Here is a 17,074-nt window from a genome sequence, read left to right as displayed (position 1 = left end):
CCATGGGGAACCTTGTCGAACGCCTTACTGAAGTCCATATGGATCACGCCCACCATTCTGTACTCATCAATCTTCTTTGTTACTTCTTCAAAAAACTCAATCAAGTTTGTGAGACATGATTTCCCATGCACAAAGCCATGTTGACTAGCACAAATCAGTCCTTGCCTTTCCAAATACATGTACATCCTGTCCCTCAGAATTCCCTCCAACAACTTGCCCACCACTGAGGTCAGGCTCACGGGTCTATAGTTCTCTGGCTTGTCCTTACTGCCCTTCTTAAAGAGTGGCACCACATTTGCCAACCTCCAGTCTTCCGGCACCTCAGCTGTGATTATCGATGATACAAATATCTCAGCAAGAGGCCCAGAAATCACTTCTCTAGCTTCCCACAGAGTTCTCAGGTACACCTGATCATGTCCTGGGGATTTATCCACCTTTAACCATTTTAAGACATCCAGCACTTCCTCCTCTGTAATCTGGACATTTTGCAAGATGTCACCATCTATTTCCCTACAGTCTATATCCTCCATATCCTTTTTCACAGTAAATACTGATGCAAAATATTCATTTAGGATCTCTCCCATTTTCTGTGGCTCCACACAAAGGCCGCCTTGCTGATCTTTGAGAGGTCCTATTCTCCCCCTAGTTACCCTTTTGTCCTTAACATATTTGTAAAAACCCTTTGGATTCTCCTTAATTCTATTTGCCAAAGCTATTTCATGTGTCCTTTTTGTCCTCCTGATTTCCCTCTTAAGTATACTCCTACTTTCTTTATACTCTAAGGATTCAGTCGATCTATCCTATCTATACCTGACATATGCTTCCTTCTTTTTCTTAACCAAACCCTCAATTTCTTTAGTCATCCAGCATTCTCTATACCTACCAGCCTTCCCTTTCACCCTGACAGGAATATACTTTCTCTGGATTCTTGTTATCTAATTTCTGAAGGCTTCCCATTTTCCAGCCGTCCCGTTACCTGCGAACATCTGCCTCCAATCAGCTTTTGAAGGTTCTTGCCTAATACCATCAAAATTGGCCTTTCTCCAACTTAGAACTTCAACTTTTACATCTAGTCTATCCTTTTTCATCACTATTTTAAAACGAATAGAATTATGGTCGCTGGCCTCAAAGAGCTCCCCCACTGACATCTCAGTCAACAGCCCTGCCTTATTTCCCAAGAATAGGTCAAGTTTTGCAACTTCTCTAGTAGGTACATCCTATAATTATAGACTACAGAAGCTTCCCCAACATGGAGCAATCATAAAATCAAACATAGAGTCAGGGAGTCATAGAGATGTACAGCAAGGAAACAGACCCTTCGGTCCAACCCATCCATGCTGACCAGATATCCCAAACCAATCTAGTCCCACCTGCCAGCACCTGGCCCATATCCCTCCAAACCCTTCCTATTCATGCACCCATCCAAATGCCTTTTAAATGTTGCAATTGTACCAGCCTTCACCACTTCCTCTGGTAGCTCAGTTCATACACGTACCACCCTCTGCGTGAAAAGGTGCCCCTTAGGTCCCTTTTATATCTTTCCCCTCTCACCCTAAACCTATGCCCTCTAGTTCTGGATTCCCCCACCCCAGCGAAAAGACTTTGTCTATTTATCCTATCCATGCCCCTCATAATTTTGTAAACCTCTATCAGGTCACCCCTCAGCCTCCGATGCTCCAAGGAAAACAGCCCCAGCCTGTTCAGCCTCTCCCCAGCTCAAATCCTCCAACCATGGCAACATCCTTGTAAATCTTTTCTGAACCCTTTCAAGTTTCACAATATCTTTCCGATAGGAAGGAGACCAGAATTGCACGCAATATTCCAACAGCAGCCGAACCAATGTCCTGTACAACCGCAATATGACCTCCCAACTCCTGTACTCAATACTCTGACCAATAAAAGAAAGCATACCAAGCACCGCCTTCACTATCCTATCTACTTGCGACTCCACTTTCAAGGAGCTATGAACCTGCACTCCAAGGTCTCTTTGTTCAGCAACACTCCCTGGGACCTTACCGTTAAGTGTATAAGTCCTGCTAAGATTTGCTTTCCCAAAATGGAGCACCTCGCATTTATCTAAATTAAACTCCATCTGCCACTTCTCAGCCCATTGGCCTATCTGGTCCAGATCCTGTTGTAATCTGAGGTAACCCTCTTCGCTGTCCACTACACCTCCAATTTTGGTGTCATCTGCAAACTTACTAACTGTACCTCTTATGCTCGCATCCAAATCATTTACGTAAATGACAAAACGTAGAGGGCGCAGCACCAAAACTTGTGGCACTCCACTGGTCACAGGCCTCCTGTCTGAAAAACAACCCTCCACCACCACCCTCTGTCTTCTACCTTTGAGCCAGTTCTGTATCCAAATGGCTAGTTCTGCCTGTATTCCGTGAGATCTAACCTTGCTCACCAGTCTCCCATGGGGAACCTTGTCGAACACCTTACTAAACGCCATATAGAACACAGTTACTGCTCTGCCCTCATCAATTCTCTTTGTTACTTCTTCAAAATAACCCAATCAAGTTTGTGAGACATGATTTGCCATGCACAAAGCCATGTTGACTCTCCATCAGTCCTAGCCTTTCCAAATTATATGTACATCCTGTCCATCAGGATTCCCTCCAACAACTTGCCCACCACTGAGGTCAGGCTCACGGGTCTATAGTTCCCTGGCTTGTCTTTACTACCCTTCTTAAACAGTGGCACCACGTTAGCCAACCTCCAGTCTTCCGGCACCTCACCTGTGACTATCGATGATATAAATGTCTCAGCAAGATGGCCATTTATTTATTTGAATATTTATTTATTTGAATTGTATTTAAAGTGTGGGAATAAGTTATGTTAGATGGCAATTAGCATACTAACCCCATTACCGAGAGAACTCATCAGATCGCATACTCAATACAAACTGACAGACAAACTTTTGCTGAACAAATGGGGCATCTCCTGAGGTCATAGGTCTTGATTTAATCTTCCTCAGGCACCACCACACAATCCAACAACCCCACTCCCATTTCCCACCTTCCCAGGACCCTTAGTGGAGCCTGAAAATCCTTAAATTAGTCCAGTCTCCAGAACTTCGTCTCTTTTGTCAACTGCCTATAGTCCCAACAGTGACCATCACTTGAACTTGGCACTGTAGGCACTGCACAGTTGCAGGTCGACAGAATGTCAGCTCGCTAAGATGTGACATCGTACCCTGGAGAACATCTTGTCTTTAGAGATGGAAATGTGTTGCTGGAAAAGCGCAGGTCAGGCAGCATCTAGGGAACAGGAGAATCGACGTTTCGGGCATTAGCCCTTCTTCGGGCTAATGCCCGAAACGTCGATTCTCCTGTTCCCTAGATGCTGCCTGACCTGCTGCGCTTTTCCAGCAACACATTTCCATCTCTGATCTCCAGCATCTGCAGACCTCACTTTCTCCTCCAACATCTTGTCTTTAGCCAAGTAACACCCCGACAAAGGATAAGGTGTTGCCAGCTAGCCTGTATCAGCAAGGCTCTGTCCCCACACTTGTCAGGAGGTGGGGTAAGAAATTCCACCATCTGAAAAACCATACCCATGGATTGTAAGTAGGCTATTGAAGTGTGGATGCATCTCAACTAAACCTTCTGGCTAAATTTGATGTCCACATCTTCCACAGCATTCACTGGAAAAAATAGGGAGCTTTGTCTGATTATTTCCCTTGCAACTTGGCTTAGGTGAACAGATGTCAACTGCAATGTCTCAAATAACATTCCAGTTTACGAGTATTCCATATCTCATGGTTCATAAGCAGCAGATTTAACAAACAAGGTAGCCCAAAACTTGTAGTCCAAACAATACAGTTGGGAAAGAAGCCCAGCAGAGCTTAAAGTGGATGCTGTAGGACTCCATAAATAAATTGAGCTGCATAGGTGAGGGCCCCAAACTCTTCAATTGCAAAATATTTCAGGATCTGTTGTTACTGACTTTGCAAAATGGCTACAAAATGTCAGGCTATGAAGATGCACAGAGGTTTTATTTTTATATATGCCTTCAATGGAGATTAAAGTTATATTGCAAAGTGATTTGACTATCAAAATTATGTTTACAAGCTACGTATGAAGTATTGGAAACATTTGAATACTGGAATAACTATGTTGGTCTAAACACTGTGTAAAGGAGTTTTCAGGTGAATAACAACACAATATCAGAACCTCTCCATCAATTCATTCTGAAGAAAGGTCTCTGTTGTTCATCAGTTAGAGGCGGCAGTAACCAGCTCTTGTTTCACTCATGTTGATAGAGGGGCTCTAGTGATGCATGGTAATACCCCCGCTTCTGAGCCAGGATATCCAGTTTAAGTACCTCTTGCTCCAGAGGTGCATCATGACACATTTGAACAAGTTATTTTAAAATATCTTATGTTATGTTAATCAGCCTAAAAGACTGATTAACATAACTAAATGAGCAGCATAGCTGAGAGCCCCAAATTCTTCAATTGCAAAATACTCCAGTATCTGTTGTTAGTGACTTTGCAAAATGGTTACAAAATTTCAGGCTGTGAAAAAAAAAAGTCTATGTTAGAATACTGTAGAGGCATTATAGAAAAATTCAAATTAATATAATATTATTGAGGGAAACTGGCTTATTATGAAGTTCTAGAAATACAAAGACACACAGTGAAGGCTACAATCACAGAATTGCAAAAACATAGTATAATGATTCAAATAAAACTAGATGTTAATGGATCCCATTTTTCTCCAGTCAATGGGAATAAAATTCTATCCTAAGGCTACAAAGGTTTGAAAAGATATTTCTGTACTTGCTTTGAAATGCTGTCTGTTTGAGAAATGAAATTTAAAAAACACACTTACATGCGAAGACATTGAAAACATCAGACTGCTCTTTGTACTTAACCTTACTTTGTGAACTTTTTTGTCTTAAGAGCTTTAATTTCAATGATTTTCAGTTCACTTCATGTCTAGCCTTTCTGTAGGCTTACATAGACTGCATTCCTAATAACATACATTAGTCTTGTCAAAAAACAATTTGCATGCATTTTGAAAAATCACATACAACAATCTGGATTTTTTTCTATAGAATTCAAAATGTGGGAAGAAAGCAAAACCTTAGTGTTCAAATGATTATCGGGTATTAGTTGTGTGCACACAGCATCTAAAGGTGTGTTTGTTATTTGAAATTTAATCAACATACTGTGTTTTGCAACACCTTGAGGCTTTTATCTATTTTACAAAACAGTATGAGGTGCTGCTACACAACAAATAAATATTAATGAGCCATTTCAATGTGTTTTTAATACCAGATTTTCAACAGTTGTTAGGAAAGAAATTGCCTCACGTAACAGGAATATCGATGCAGAAGCACAAGATGAACTACACACCTTTTTAACCAAATATACTTTAAGTTGAGTTCAAAAGAACAAAACTAATCTAGTTTAGAACATGCAATTATTTAGTTCTTAGAGACTTGGTGGTGCACTACTGGTTATTTATGAAGTGCAATTCATCGTACTTTAGTTATTACATTCATACAGATGTCTTCTTTATAAAATGCAAGATTCTCTTTCTTGGGCTGCAGTCAGCTAATTCATCACAGACAAAGAACTGGACCTGGAACCTTCCTGGTTTCCAAACATGTAATTCACTATGTTGTATGATTAGGCATATAATTCATGAGGTCTTCAATCATTAAGGAATGCGAGCTTATTAAGAAATGTGAGTTGCAAAAGTTCTAAGGGCACATAAGTGACATACATGTCAATTTATTCAATAGATATTATAAATGTATGGTTTGGATCACTTTATTTATGCTTGCATAATCATTATGTTGAGAGTTGTACAAACGAGCAAATGCATTCAACACCAGGGCAATTATTGACTATGTTCTAAATAGGCAAATTCATAGAACTCTTGGCCAGACACTGCCAGCATTTGGACCATATTTCACTGAGTCATGTGTAACATCCTTCTAAATCACAAGGGTATGTGACCTTGATGTCCCTATCCATAGGAGCTATTTAGGTCAAGGATGTACAGCATTTTCCCTTCTAAAGGGCCAGAGGTTACAAGAATGCAGATTGGTCTGGAAACAGTGTGCCAGATCTACCCCAACTTTTACTGAGGAGATCAAGAGTTCCTGCTGTGGCTACATTCTTGTTGAAGTCAAAAAGTGTGGCACTGGAAATACACAGCAGGTCAGGCAGCATCAGGGGAGCAGAAGAGTCGATGTTTTGGGCAATGGCCCTTCATCGAGAATGTTCCTGCTCCTCGGATGCTGCCTGACCTTCTGTGCTTTCCCAGTGCCACACTTTTCAACTCTGACTCTCCAGCATCTGCAGTCCTCACATTCTCCTCATTCTTGTTGAAATCAAATCTCAATGAGTGTCAAAGCCTGTCTAGCGTGTCTTTTCATGCTGGTATCTGTGACTGGAAGAATATCATGTAGTCCCTCAGGATTATCTAGTTCTTCCCCTTATTTCTTCAAGGTGGACTCTGGCTCCTCCACCTCTTTTCTGTGTGAAGTTATGATTGAAATGATCCTGGAGATACTGAGCAGAGTGTGCTGCAACATTCCATCTGAGTGGTCCAGGTAGTAGACAGTCACCTTCAACATCTGTTCTAGAATTTCTCCGCTGCTGGGCTTTGTGCTGCCATGCAGGTTTAATGTGCCAGCTCTTCTGTGGATGGCCCCTGTTCCCTAAGGAGCTACCACTGCATTTGCTGAGCAGAGAAAACAATTGTGGCACCCAAGACTGAGGGAGGATGTAACAATCTTGAGAGCTCCCTAAGAAGCGAGCACAAAACTGCAGGATTCCTTTGCGATTATTACAGATCAACTACACATTAAGAAAGTAAAATCAGGTTTGGTTTATGATGGCCATTGGCTGACCTCATGGAGCTCACAGTTCACCATGTCCACCATCAGCTGTCCCTTGTACCTGTGGAAATCCACTACTGGTTCCACACCCCACAACATTGGATTCCTTGTTCCCAGAGGCTTTGGTGAATTGCACTCATTCTTTGTTTTTTGTGAACAGGGCATTGTTGTTATAGAAACATAAAAAATAAGAGCCAGAGTAGGCCATTCAGCCTTATAAGTTTGCTCTACCTTTCAATACAATCATGGTTGATCACCCAAACCAACACCCTGTTCCCATTTTCTCCCTATACCTTTCCCCCCTTTTACTCCTAATTGGTAATATCGAACAAAGGACTGTTCCTTGAAGTGCTCATAATGCATCCCAGTAGTACAGTTGAGATATTTTTACTTCAACCTGTCCAGACATGTTATGTCACACGTTGGAACGATATGGGACTTTAAACCCAGACCTTCCGGCCTGAAGGTTGGAACACTATCGCTGTTTTTATGACTGCCCAGGTACACTGGTGCATGTCTGACTATGAGATGCCTCAAGTCGTCAGTAGAGTCCCGGTGATGGACAAATTCAATGGTGTGCCGAATCTTAAAACAACTGGTATTGGATTATCGCTCTGACCTCAGTATTCTAGGTCATCCTAAAGCAGTTGACCTAGGTGAGAAACAGAATCATACAACATTCTCAGCCATTTCTGTCATTTCTAGGTAGTTACCCTACTTGTGGTAGATTTGATTATGCGCCAATGTTTGCTAGACTCTGGATGTTATCATTCATAAATGCCTGATCGCCTCCTGTCTTTGTTGATTTCTGGCCATCATTGAATCTGGCTCCAGATCATTCTCTATTGCTTCCTCTCCAGACACACCAACCTGGCAGACACATTGGGTGCACTTGAGCCATCTTGTCTGCCTGAGGAGGAGGATAAAGGAGGAGTAGGAGGAAGTGGCAAGCAACACATCACCTGCCCGCTGAACCAGCTCACCTGCCTGCAATCCTCACAAAGAAAGCTGCAAAGTCCATTCACTAACACTCCCAAAGTGTACCTTTTTTCTCCCAGTGACCACACAGCACCCTCTTGACTGCAATGCCAGAAAAAGGTTACCACTAAACAAATGTTCCAACCCAACTTTAGTCAACCTTTTTTTCAGTGCCTGCATGCCTTTGCCTGTCCAACTGTTCCCACATGTTGCAATACCAATAACTGCATTGTGACTAATGACTGCTGACTTTCAGTGGGAGAAACTGCAGATGGAATTGCAGGATGATCTCAAGCTACTGTAGCCCTGCAAGACTTGGCTTTGGACTATACTACATCAGCATTGGTGGCAGCAGTCTAGGCTTATGGCAAACATCAACGGAACTCTCAAACTGGGTAATGAATATTGCCATCTTGAGAAAACAGGAAGGTCATGCTCTTCAGTGCCACTGCCACTCTCTCAGCTGATGAGTCAGGGTTCCCAGCATTGTGTTGAAGGATGGATTGCTGGATTGATAGGAAGTACTATGACTTCTTGGGAACCCTTACCTTCATTTGGCCAAGTGATCCTTCAACTCTTCTCACAATTACATAATCATAGATTCATATAGCATGGAAACAGATCCTGATGTCCAACATATCCATGCATCCCAGGTTTCCGAAACTGAACCAGTTCAATCTGTCTGCATTGGACCCATATTCCTCCAAACCTTTCCTATTCATACACCCATCCACATGGCTAAATAGGGTGGTCACGAGGACTTTAAATAGCTTAAGGAGGGTGGGACACAGGAGAGGTTATTAAACTTTTCAGAACAAGTAATAGGACAGACAGTATGGAAAGGGTCATGAATCCAATTTCAGTTACTGCATTATCTGCTGTGTCTATGAGAAGAGGTGATCAATGCAGAACTGGGAGTATTGTATGTAAATGCACGCAATATACAAAACAAGATAAATGAGCTTGTAGCGGAGATCGAAATTGGCAGGCATGATATTGTCATTATCACAGAGATGTGACTACAAGGGGATCAGGGCTGGGAACAAAATTTCCAAGGATACGCGTCCTATGAAAAGGATAGGCAAATGGTCAGAGGGAGCAGGGTTGTCTTTGTAATGAAAAATGATATAGAGTCAAACAGATACAATTTACCGTATAGGAAGACATCTATAGTCAGTGAGCAGAGGTAAGTGCAATGACCATCACTCAGGAGGTGGTGTTGGGAAGCTGAAAGGTCTGTAGGTGGATAAACCACCTGGACTGGATGGATTATTCCAGGGTTCTGAAGGAGATAGCTGAGGAGATGGTAGAGACATTAGTGGTGATCTTTTAGGAATCACTGGATCCAAGAGGACTGGAAAATGGGTGAAGCAAAACCCTTTTTTACAAAGGTATGCAGAAGGCGGGACTGGCAGAAAACAGACACTAGCGATCAAAGGGTCCTTTTCATGATGGCAGCCAGGGATTCATGGAGTTCCACAGGGATCAGCACTGGAACAATAACTATTCAAATCATACATTAATGATCTGTTCAAAGGAACTGAGGGCACTGTTGCCAAGTTTACAGAAGACACAAAGAAAGGTGGAGGGACAGGTAGTATTGATGAAGTGGGGAGGCTGCAGGAGTAGGGCAGGCTAGGAGAGTCGGCAAAGAAGTGGTAGATGGAATACAATGCGGGAAAGTGTGAGATTATGTACTTTGGTAAGAAAATCAGAGCCGTGGACTATTTTCTAAACAGGAAAAGGCTTCGGAAATCTAAAGTCCCAAAACTTAAAAGTTCTAGTTCAGGATTCTCTAAAGATTATCATATAGATTCTGTTGGCGGTTAGGAAGGCAAATTCAATGTTAGCATTCATTTTGAAAGGGGCTAGAATACAAGAGCAGGGATGTACTGCTGAGGTTGTATAAGGCTCTGGTCAGACTGCATTTGGAATACTGTGAGCAGTTTTGGGCCCTGTATCTAAGGAATTATGTGCTGGCCTTGAAGGTTGGAGGCGGGTGGTATGGTTCCTGACAGTTTCACAAGATTGATCCTGCGGATGAAGGGTTTGTTATATGAGGAGTGGTTGAGGACTTTGAGTCTGGTCTCAATAGGGTTTAAAAAGATGAGGGGGGTGAAATCTCATTGAAACTTACAAAATACTGAGATACCTGGATAGAATGTATGTGGACAAGGTGGGCCAACACTTTAGAACAGAGATGAGGAGGAATTTCTACAGCCAGATGGTGGTGAATCTGAGGAAATCTTTGCAGTTGAGGGTTGTGGAGGCCAATTTATTGAATATATTTAAGATACAGATAAATAGGTTATTAATTAGTAAGAGGATCAAAGGTAATGGGAGAAAACAGGACAATAAAGTTGAGAAACATATCAGCCATGATCAAATGGCAGAGCAGATTCAATGGGCCGCATGGCCAAATTCTGCACCTTAAGGTCAGTTTAGTCATATATGATTGGGTGTTAACAAACCCAAGCCAATTAACATTGCATATTGACTGAATATGTCATTATTTCATGACGGACACATAATTCAAGTAATAAACGGAAGATGTATTAAACACTATTGTATTCAATGTCTCAGTGGATGAGCAATTAGCACAATACTTATAAAATCATGCCATTTATTGCAGAATATAAGACAATGCCATTTTTCTCAGTGGCAACTATGATGTTTAGTCCTATATTCAGTGTATAAACTGATGTGTAGAATTGTTTTTTGGAAAAACGGGACATGTGTTAAGAGTTAGCCTCAAAAAGCCTCACTCCTTCACCTACAAATGTACATTTTACTCACCAAATAAATTAGCACGTGGGATTAAGCAGGTGGTAAGGACTATCTTGCCAAGAAGAAACCTGACACAGAGTAAACTGTGCCTGATGCACTATGAACACAAATGGATCAGCCTTCAAAAAAAATTATGAAGCTGGTTCCGAGCTAAAAATCAGACAATAAAATAACTGTACTACAGCAAAGGAATTCAGCATCGGTGAAAAACTAGTGCAAGAATTGAAGAAGGAACTCCCTTAAGTACATGCCCAGGGCCAAATATATCATGGGAACATCCACAGGCCTGATCTTTAGAAGCATGGGCCCTTGAAAACCATCAGAATGGTTACATCATCAGTAACTTGATGGAATGAAAATGTATGTTGCAGTGACGATTAATATTGGTCTGAGATAACCAAAAGACCTCAAAGCCAAAATGGCCAAATTCCAGTAATTCACCATCAGACAGAAGCCAAAGATAAGCATCCACTATGTCACACAGGCAACATGGACAAAACATCCATGACTTTTGATATGCCAGCAGCTAGACTGGGAAGTGTTCAAGTTTGAAAATAGTCCCAGTGAAAACCACAGGAAATGAGAAGACAACATTTATAGTTGCTAACCCTCTTGGCTGACAAAATAAAATTAAAGCCTGTGGTAACGTTTGGGTGTAAAACCATGTTGAAAATTAAGTTCATTGTGATTTTGTTTTGTTCCAGACTTCCAGCAGACACAGTTATTTTTATTGGAAATCAAGCTTCCTGCAGGAGTATTTGTACATGCCTGTAACAATGGTTGGACTGAGTGAAATTGTGGATCAACAATGTGCAAAATAGACATCCCAATGGCGTGTGTATGGAATAAAGCTGATTAATGTGAAACATGTTCAGCCCCACATAACCAATAAGATTATGAAACGTCAGTGAAAAAATAACACCCACATATTGTAGGTAAATGAGGGTGTCTCACATCTATAGTTCAACATTTGATCTGCACCATAACAACCCACTTAAGTATTATATTCATACTGAATATAATAGACAACTGGCTGATGGAGAAATAAAAACTTTTGCAAAGGTACCATTCTGTCCTTTTGATGTTTGGTGCAGTTTTGTCATCAAACTATGGGATGCTATTTGTACACAAATTGTCATCAGATTATTCAACAAAATGAGGAATATCCCAAATTTGTTATGGAGGGACAATCCTGCAATGGAAAAAGCAAAATCTACTCCACATGAGAAGCCTTCCAATGATGCAAAAGCCAAAATGATGCAAAGTATTTGATGAATTTTCCTCATTGGTGGAAGATGACATGAATTTGGAATTTGATTGTTTTCAAAGGTATCATTATCGAATTAATTTATTCAACAAAACATCATATTCATTGAATTTGAATTACAGGTGTTTTTATTCACAGTTCAAAGTGTCAACCACTTATACCAACTGTGGGAGTTCACATTTAACATTCAACATTTAAACTGACCACTGTTTTTGAAAGGGTTTGAGACTTCAAAGGTCCACACATATAACATGATCAATGGTAGCTAAATTGTCCATTGCAGTATTTCTGCACGCAAAAATATGCAATTTAAGCCAGCATGTACATTTGATTCCAAGATAGGTTTCAGCATTGATATTCATAGTCCCTTCTTTTCCTAACAATTTTAGCAAATGGCATTTCCAAATCTGACTGTCTCATAACAAATTAATGGATAGTTCCACTCTGAGGATGTAGCCACAATTTTCAAATACACAAATAATTTTCAGTGTCAGAATATTAATCAGACAGTTTCTAAAAATCTTTGCTGTAAACTTCAGAAACTTTGTATTGGAAACTCATAAAAATAGATTTCAAAGTGACCTATGTTCAGCTAATAGGCCCCAATGTCACATACAACTATTTTTAAATTTTCAGATTTGTGATGCTTAGCAGGGAGACAGCTTGGTCTTTCATGATCTTTTTACTGATAGACACCTAAAATAATTAGACTTATAGGACTGGCATTTCATCTGCAAGTCAGATCTCTTTATATGAAAGAAATCTTAGTTTCGAAATCGATCTTTTAAAAATGCGCTTCTGGATGTCAGACCTTCGGCTGAAGAAATAACAAGGTTAATAAGTCAGGGTGGGCAACCCAGGACCAACAGTGGATGATATAAGCTACACAGGAGGACTTGGCAGAATGCCTGTCTCTGTGCACTGGCACTGCATTAGAGTTTCAAAACGTGAGAATAACGTAAATCAACTCTCCACACAAGACAATTCACACCCACCAATGCCATACACTTCTCTTGTATCAGCGATGCCACCTTATGCCTCGACCCCAACCCCATTAACCTCACATCCTCCATACCAGTGGATTTGTTGTTCCCACACTCCAAGGCCCCTCTGCCTTTCATGCCAACTTAATACTGTCCCCAATCCCTATTGTCCTTCATACCAACATTTGCCACTGTACATATCCCCATGACCCTTTAAAACCCTTATGCCAATTTAGTGTTAACTCATACTTTTTGCCCTTCCACCTCCCATAAAAATCCATCTGTGTCCACCATGGGCAGATCTCAGTTTTTGTAAACAAAACTTCTCTCTGCATTGCAGGCTATACCAAATTGAACAAAAGTCTCATTCATACAAATCCATAAACTGTGTTTACATTCCTTTAAATACATATTTCTTTAGAAGAATAAACATTTGATTAAATGAGCATTAGAATTCATCCACAATCCCATTTCTAAAAGTCTGTAATCACCTGGAGTTGTCAACCAAATTGTAAAATGGCAGGTTGCTAACTGTGACAATGGATTGCTGTAAAATTAATCTTACACTCGTAATCCAGGATTGAAAGTCAACAGTCTTGTGTCAACAGAGGAAAAAAGTAACTGCTGTTTGAAACATGCAATAAATGTTTTCAAAGGTTGAACATCTTGACAACATGGCAGCTCCCTTTCACAGTCGCTGGTGAATATTTTGATAGGTCCACTTGATGATTGTTTTGATAGTGGAGCTTGACCGGTCTGTTGACTTCTCCAATAAACATGATAGTTAATAGGTTTATGCATTCTTTTATGCATACTCACGCTTACTTCTTGTGATTCTTTAAAATCATTCATGTATTTGGGCATTGCTAGAAATGCCGTGATTGCCCATTCTTATTTGCCCTCGAGAAGGTGGCAGCAATCTCATGTCACCAACCTGTTCGGTGCTCCACTCCTTGCCATACCTACCTCTATGAGAACTACAATCCCGAACAAAGTAGGATTAGCAGAATAAAATCATTTAACATTTAAGAGCCTGCACATCAGAAAAACATTAGAAAAATAATTCTTTCTATAGGTTATGAAAATAGATTTGAACTGGTCAATGTTATGGATGATTCTATTTTCAGTGCCACCTCTGGCAGTGATGCCACTGGTTGACTACGTAATAAATGTGTCCCCTACAGATGCTGTTGTTGTTGTGCCACCATAGCCTTACCAGACCATAGTGGCTGCTCTCTTATTAGAGAGAAGCGACTGATGGTGATTAAACCTGAGGGCCACCAGACCTCAGGTGAGGGAATAGGTTGAGAAGGAGAGTCATTCAAACCGGTGATGGAAACTGATGCCCCTACAGATATGGATCCAGCAAATGCAGGAGTATGTTTGCTCTTACACACTATATATCTGAATCTATCTTAGTTACCTCAGAACGCTGTGTCACATTAACTCTTTCAAAGGCATAGTAGTATTTTTTGCAGAAAATTCAGATGTCAAGAACCTGCACTTCTCTCTCTCCAAAAGTTGGTGATTCATATTGTCATGTGGTTTTCAGAGACTGAAAGCAGAACAGACACTTTAGATAAGCTGAAAATGTGTTGCTGGAAAAGCGCAACAGGTCAAGCAGCATCCAAGGAACAGGAGAATCGACGTTTCAGGCATAAGCCCCCATTCCTGAAGAAGGGCTTATGCCCGAAACGTCGATTCTCCTGTTCCTTGGATGCTGCTTGACCTGCTGCGCTTTTCCAGCAACACATTTTCAGCTCTGATCTCCAGCATCTGCAGCCCTCACTTTCTCCTCAGACACTTTAGATAAGCCTAGATAGTGAGAGTTGTCAGATAATTCAATGCTGGGATCATCACGGCTGAGGACAAATCTGCTCTCCCCTGTGTAGTATAGTCATTAAATGATTATTCACAATGGAAATCATGGTTAATTTTACTCCCATTGATAAATGAAAAAAATTCAGGCCAATTTCACCAAACGCCCTCCCCACTATCACTTTGACAAATCATCTCACTTGGCACAAAAATAAAATCTTCCCTCACAGAGCCAATATCGCAATGAATGATTTACTGTTCAGGAAACGCCAGCATTTTAAGAGAACAGTTCATTCTAATGCCATGAATAAATAAATTCACTCTGATTCTCAGTCTTCACCATCTAACTTCAGAAAATTAGCTTTCCACACACTGCGCAGACAACTGGGGCATTAAGAAAATATTTTTCTTGTATTCGTCATTGGTAACTGGAATGCAGCTCAGCTTATTTTCTTGTGTGAAACAATTTCTAAAACCATTTTTTTCCTAGTTTAGAACATCACACATTGCTTTGGAGTTCCAAAACATATGCATGTTCACTCTCAGCAAATGATTTAGGTTAGGAATTCACATTGTTCATCTGTGAATATCACCATTCCAGGAAGGTATACCTCCTTTATAACAGCCACATGGTAATGTACTTTTCAATTTCTAGAACCACTTGAGAAAACCTAAACTAGTTTGTCTCACAAAGGTCACTGAAGGATGCAAATCAAAAGTTTTGCAGAGGTCTGTTTTAGGAACAGGAAAGGCCTGCCTTGTGCATACCTGGGAATTTGTAATAATTGGAAGATTCAATCTGCATACTAGTTGAGCCAGCCACATGCGATATTGTGTAGTATTGGATAACACTTTGTGGCCTTTATTGAGCCCAAAATAGGTGGTGTAGTGCAAGTACAGACTAGGAGGTGGCTTAAAGCTTGTCCAATATTGGCCCTTGGGATCAATCAAAACATTTCCTGCAAATTGTAGACAACAGTAGAATGCCCAGTGGTGGTTCAGTGGTTCACCCATTTGAACTGGTTATGGTATAGATTTGGTCATCTAGTAAGTACAGATGGTAAAGATGAGGAAGGGTTAGATAGGCAAATTCGACGGTAAGGAACATTAATTATCAGCAATTTTCAGTTGAGTTTGGATGTGTTCAGTCACCCTTTTGACTTCACATCAAGCCAAGTTAGGGAGTTAAACCATAGTCCTCGATTTGTAGCATCAAAGTACCCTGTTAAGGTCACTCACTTAAAACCACTGGAGCCACAAGAGGAGCGTTCCTTATAGACCCGACTCAGTGCAGGAATATTTCAAACCAGGGTCTTGAAATGCCTCTGGTTAGTTATGAGGCTCACCAGTAGCATGTGTCTGAGCGGGGTATATTTTTAAGGCAGTCACCGGGAATGTCTGAATATCATGAGTCAAATGGCATCAGAAATATTATGGCTTGTCTTGGGGAAGGAACGGTCTGTAAATTTGGACCATTTGTGTTTGTATTGTGCTTCCAAGTGGCACAATTGGATTTAATTTAAACTGCTGACAGTCCCATCTCCCGCAACATACATCTTCATTTGTTTTATGCATCAGTAGGTCCATTACTGATATTTAATGGAAAGATGTAAAATGGAGCTGAATTTGCTTTCTGATTCCCAAAGATGGTCCAGAATTCATAGACATGATTACTTCCACATATAACTTTCTAAAAGTGCTTTTAGTTCACCAGGTTTATGTAAAATAATGAAACACTTAGAAGCTATTGAGCTATCAGTCACAGTAATGAGATTTAAAGTCAGCTCTTCAACTCAGAAACTGCAGGGAACACATTCAGTAATCCCATTTCATTCAGCAGTGTAGGCTACAATAGTTACAAAGAGAAGATATTTGTAAAGCAGTCTAATTTTCTGCTGTAATTTGAAGATCCTGTGGATTTAGTGTTTGGAATTATAGTTAAGCTACACAGCTAGTATCTGGCAACAAAAACACAAATATATCTTACTAACATTGTAATACTGCATTGGGGTTTTCTTTGAGCGTTTGTAGGCTCAACCTTTGGTTTAAACCTTAAAACTAATGAACAGAAAAATGACAATATTAGCCACTGTCAATACATGCAGGGATTCTTATTCTTTAATATTAATTATCAACATGTTCACTTGGTTTCTGTATGAAATATACATTAAGTACACTTGATTAACTAATGGAAGTTTAAGAGGATACAAATAGAGTAAAAACAAATGTCACAGGAAGTTCATTCTGGTATTTGCTTTCAATACAAAGGTGTACCCTGAGTTGATAGATGAGAAACCTCAAGCCTTCCTCCCAGCTAAATATGTCTGTCAGACATCTGAACAACTGGTGACAGCTCAGTCTGCATTTGAATTTTAAT

The 17,074-nt window shown here is 40.5% G+C and overlaps 1 protein-coding gene across 1 annotated transcript in view; it reads right to left on the bottom strand.

Annotated features, from left to right (window-relative positions):
• The window catches only part of schip1 (schwannomin interacting protein 1), an 809,528-nt gene that overhangs the window by 464,084 nt on the left and 328,370 nt on the right, over nucleotides 1-17,074 (bottom strand). The window lies entirely within an intron of this gene.

Source organism: Chiloscyllium plagiosum, chromosome 13 (genome assembly GCF_004010195.1).
Source record: "Chiloscyllium plagiosum isolate BGI_BamShark_2017 chromosome 13, ASM401019v2, whole genome shotgun sequence".
Classification (NCBI taxonomy): Eukaryota; Metazoa; Chordata; class Chondrichthyes; order Orectolobiformes; family Hemiscylliidae; genus Chiloscyllium; species Chiloscyllium plagiosum.
This window is presented reverse-complemented; position numbering and strand designations above follow the sequence as displayed.